Source organism: Somniosus microcephalus, chromosome 13 (assembly GCF_052327205.1).
Source record: "Somniosus microcephalus isolate GS21.2 chromosome 13, FLI_Smic_1.0, whole genome shotgun sequence".
In the NCBI taxonomy this organism is placed as follows: Eukaryota; Metazoa; Chordata; class Chondrichthyes; order Squaliformes; family Somniosidae; genus Somniosus; species Somniosus microcephalus.
The window spans coordinates 94,502,651-94,508,650 of record NC_140999.1 but is presented as its reverse complement, the minus strand read 5'-3'; positions in this window follow the sequence as shown (position 1 = coordinate 94,508,650).

The window sequence follows — 6,000 nt, the reverse complement described above, 5'->3', positions numbered from 1 at the left end:
GAGCCAGCCTGTCCCACTGTGATATAACCAAATATGTCGCCTGACCGAGCCAGCCTGTCCCACTATGATATAACCAAATATACCACCTCACCGACCAGTCTGTCCCACTGTGATATAACCAAATATATCGCCTGACCGAGCCAGCCTGTCCCACTGTGACATAACCAAATATACCGTCTCACCGAGCCAGCCTTTCCCACTGTGATATAAGCAAATATACCGCCTCACCGAGCCAGAATGTCCCACTGTGATATAACCAAATATACCGCCTCAGCGAGCCAGCCTGTCCAACTGTGATATAACCAAATATACCGGCTCACGGAGCCAGCCTCTCCCACTGTGATATAACCAAATATACCGCCTCGCCGAGCCAGAATGTCCCACTGTGATATAACCAAATATACCACCTCACCGAGCCAGCCTGTCCCACTGCTTTATAACCAAATATACCGCCTCACTGAGCCAGCCTGTCCCACTGTGATATAACCAAATATACCGCCTCAAAGAGCCAGCATGTCCCACTGCGATATAACCAAATATAGCGCCTCACCGAGACAGCCTGTCCCACTGTGATATAACCAAATATACCGCCTGACCGTGCCAGCCTGTCCCACTGTGATATAACCAAATATACCGGCTCACGGAGCCAGCCTGTCCCACTGTGATATAACCAAATATACCGCCTCGCCGAGCCAGAATGTCCCACTGTGATATAACCAAATATACCACCCCACCGACCAGCCTGTCCCACTGTGATATAACCAAATATACCGCCTCACCGAGCCAGCCTGTCCCACTGTGATATAACCAAATATGTCGCCTGACCGAGCCAGCCTGTCCCACTATGATATAACCAAATATACCACCTCACCGAGCAGTCTGTCCCACTGTGATATAACCAAATATATCGCCTGACCGAGCCAGCCTGTCCCACTGTGACAAAACCAAATATACCGCCTCAACGAGCCAGACTGTCCCACTGTGATATAACCAAATATACCACCTCACAGAGCCAGCCTGTCCAACTGTGATATAACCAAATATACCGCCTCACCGAGCCAGAATGTCCCACTGTGATATAACCAAATATACCGCCTCACCGAGCCAGCCTGTCCAACTGTGATATAACCAAATATACCGGCTCACGGAGCCAGCCTGTCCCACTGAGATATAACCAAATATACCGCCTCCCCGAGCCAGCCTGTCCCACTGCTTTATAACCAAATATACCGCCTCACTGAGCCAGCTTGTCCCACTGTGATATAACCAAATATACCGCCTCAGCGAGCCAGCCTGTCCCACTGCGATATAACCAAATATAGCGCCTCACCGAGCCAGCCTGTCCCACTGTGATATAACCAAATATACCGCCTGACCGTGCCAGCCTGTCCCACTGTGATATAACCAAATATACCACCTCACCGAGCCAACCTGTCGCACTGTGATATAACCAAATATACCACCTCACCGAGCCAGTCTGTCCCACTGTGATATAACCAAACATACCACCTCACCGACCAGCCTGTCCCACTGTGACATAACCAAATATACCGCCTCACCGAGCCAGCCTGTCCCACTGTGATATAACCAAATATGTCGCCTGACCGAGCCAGCCTGTCCCACTATGATATAACCAAATATACCACCTCACCGACCAATCTGTCCCACTGTGATATAACCAAATATATCGCCTGACCGAGCCAGCCTGTCCCACTGTGACATAACCAAATATACCACCTCACCGAGCCAGCCTGTCCCACTGTGATATAACCAAATATACCGCCTCAGCGAGCCAGCCTGTCCCACTGTGATATAACCAAATATACCGCCTCAGCGAGCCAGCCTGTCCAACTGTGATATAACCAAATAAACCGGCTCACGGAGCCAGCCTGTCCCACTGTGATATAACCAAATATACCGCCTCGCCGAGCCAGAATGTCCCACTGTGATATAACCAAATATACCACCTCACCGAGCCAGCCTGTCCCACTGCTTTATAACCAAATATACCGCCTCACTGAGCCAGCCTGTCCCACTGTGATATAACCAAATATACCGCCTCAACGAGCCAGCCTGTCCCACTGCGATATAACCAAATATAGCGCCTCACCGAGCCAGACTGTCCCACTGTGATATAACCAAACATAACACCTCACCGACCAGCCTGTCCCACTGTGATATAACCAAATATACCGCCTCACCGTGCCAGCCTGTCCCACTATGATATAACCAAATATACCACCTCACCGACCAGTCTGTCCCACTGTGATATAACCAAATATATCGCCTGACCGAGCCAGCCTGTCCCACTGTGACATAACCAAATATACCGCCTCAACGAGCCAGACTGTCCCACTGTGATATAACCAAATATACCACCTCACAGAGCCAGCCTGTCCAACTGTGATATAACCAAATATACCGCCTCACCGAGCCAGAATGTCCCACTGTGATATAACCAAATATACCGCCTCACCGAGCCAGCCTGTCCAACTGTGATATAACCAAATATACCGGCTCACGGAGCCAGCCTGTCCCACTGAGATATAACCAAATATACCGCCTCGCCGAGCCAGAATGTCCCACTGTGATATAACCAAATATACCACCTCACCGAGCCAGCCTGTCCCACTGCTTTATAACCAAATATACCGCCTCACTGAGCCAGCCTGTCCCACTGTGATATAACCAAATATACCGCCTCAGCGAGCCAGCCTGTCCCACTGCGATATAACCAAATATAGCGCCTCACCGAGCCAGCCTGTCCCACTGTGATATAACCAAATATACCGCCTGACCGTGCCAGCCTGTCCCACTGTGATATAACCAAATATACCACCTCACCGAGCCAGCCTGTCCCACTAAGATATAACCAAATATACCGCCTCACCGAGCCAGCCTATCCCACTGTGATATAACCAAATATACCGCCTCACCGAGCCAGACTGTCCCACTGTGATATAACCAAACATACCACCTCACCGACCAGCCTGTCCCACTGTGACATAACCAAATATACCGCCTCACCGAGCCAGCCTGGCCCACTGTGATATAACCAAATATGTCGCCTGACTGAGCCAGCCTGTCCCACTATGATATAACCAAATATACCTTCTCACCGAGCCAGCCTTTCCCACTGTGATATAACCAAATATACCGCCTCACCGAGCCAGCCTGTCCCACTGTGATATAACCAAATATACCGCCTCAGCGAGCCAGCCTGTCCAACTGTGATATAACCAAATATACCGGCTCACGGAGCCAGCCTGTCCCACTGTGATATAACCAAATATACCGCCTCGCCGAGCCAGAATGTCCCACTGTGATATAACCAAATATACCACCTCACCGAGCCAGCCTGTCCCACTGCTTTATAACCAAATATACCGCCTCACTGAGCCAGCCTGTCCCACTGTGATATAACCAAATATACCGCCTCAACGAGCCAGCCTGTCCCACTGCGATATAACCAAATATAGCGCCTCACCGAGCCAGACTGTCCCACTGTGATATAACCAAACATAACACCTCACCGACCAGCCTGTCCCACTGTGATATAACCAAATATACCGCCTCACCGAGCCAGCCTGTCCCACTGTGATATAACCAAATATGTCGCCTGACCGAGCCAGCCTGTCCCACTATGATATAACCAAATATACCACCTCACCGACCAGTCTGTCCCACTGTGATATAACCAAATATATCGCCTGACCGAGCCAGCCTGTCCCACTGTGACATAACCAAATATACCGCCTCAACGAGCCAGACTGTCCCACTGTGATATAACCAAATATACCACCTCACAGAGCCAGCCTGTCCAACTGTGATATAACCAAATATACCGCCTCACCGAGCCAGAATGTCCCACTGTGATATAACCAAATATACCGCCTCACCGAGTGTGGTAAACCACTGTCATACCTGTCTGTGTCTGTATGTGTATTCCACTAGGTACAGGTCTGGACATGCCTCGGCTGACTCCTCCCACTATTCCAGGTATATAAGTGACTACCTCCCAGTCCCTTAGTATTCTGGACGGGTCGACCACTCGAGACAAGACCTTCATTCTTTAGTTAATAAAAGCCTGATTGTTACTCGCTCAACCTCAGTCTTTTGAGTAATTGATGGCGCATCACCGAGCCAGCCTGTCCAACTGTGATATAACCAAATATACCGGCTCACGGAGCCAGCCTGTCCCACTGAGATATAACCAAATATACCGCCTCGCCGAGCCAGAATGTCCCACTGTGATATAACCAAATATACCACCTCACCGAGCCAGCCTGTCCCACTGCTTTATAACCAAATATACCGCCTCACTGAGCCAGCCTGTCCCACTGTGATATAACCAAATATACCGCCTCAGCGAGCCAGCCTGTCCTACTGCGATATAACCAAATATAGCGCCTCACCGAGCCAGCCTGTCCCACTGTGATATAACCAAATATACCGCCTGACCGTGCCAGCCTGTCCCACTGTGATGTAACCAAATATACCACCTCACCGAGCCAACCTGTCGCACTGTGATATAACCAAATATACCACCTCACCGAGACAGTCTGTCCCACTGTGATATAACCAAATATACCACCTCACCGAGCCAGAATGTCCCACTGTGATATAACCAAATATACCACCTCACCGAGCCAGTCTGTCCCACTGTGATATAAACAAATATATCGCCTGAACCGAGCCAGCCTGTCCCACTGTGATATAACCAAATATACCGCCTCAACGAGCCAGACAGTCCCACTGTGATATAACCAAATATACCACCTCACCGAGCCAGAATGTCCCACTGTGATATAACCAAATATACCACCTCACCGAGCGGGCCTGTCCCACTGCTTTATAACCAAGTATACCGCCTCACTGAGCGAGCCTGTCCCACTGCGATATAACCAAATATAGCGCCTCACCGAGCCAGCCTGTCCCACTGTGATATAACCAAATATACCGCCTGACCGTGCCAGCCTGTCCCACTGTGACATAACCAAATATACCACCTCACCGAGCCAGCCTGTCCCACTGTGATATAACCAAATATATCGCCTGACCAAGCCAGCCTGTCCCACTGTGATATAACCAAATATACCGCCTCACCGAGCCAGCCTGTCCCAGTGATATAACCAAATATACCACCTCACCGAGCCAGCATGTCCCACTGCTTTATAACCAAATATACCGCCTCACCGAGCCAGCCTGTCCCACTGTGATATAACCAAATATACCGCCTCGCCGAGCCAGGCTGTCCCACTGCGACATAACCAAATATACCGCCTCACCGAGCCAGCCTGTCCCACTGTGATATAACCAAATATACCGCCTCGCCGAGCCAGCCTGTCCCACTGCGATATAACCAAATATACCGCCTCACTGAGCCAGCCTGTCCCACTGTGATATAACCAAATATACCGCCTCACCGAGCCAACCTGTCGCACTGTGATATAACCAAATATACCACCTCACCGAGCCAGTCTGTCCCACTGTGATATAAACAAATATATCGCCTGACCGAGCCAGCCTGTCCCACTGTGATATAACCAAATATACCGCCTCAACGAGCCAGACTGTCCCACTGTGATAGAACCAAATATACCACCTCACAGAGCCAGCCTGTCCAACTGTGATACAACCAAATATACCGCCTCACCGAGCCAGAATGTCCCACTGTGATATAACCAAATATACCGCCTCACCGAGCCAGCCTGTCCAACTGTGATATAACCAAATATACCGGCTCACGGAGCCAGCCTGTCCCACTGAAATATAACCAAATATACCGCCTCGCCGAGCCAGAATGTCCCACTGTAATATAACCAAATATACCACCTCACCGAGCCAGCCTGTCCCACTGCTTTATAACCAAATATACCGCCTCACTGAGCCAGCCTGTCCCACTGTGATATAACCAAATATACCGCCTCAGCGAGCCAGCCTGTCCCACTGCGATATAACCAAATATAGCGCCTCACCGAGCCAGCCTCTCCCACTGTG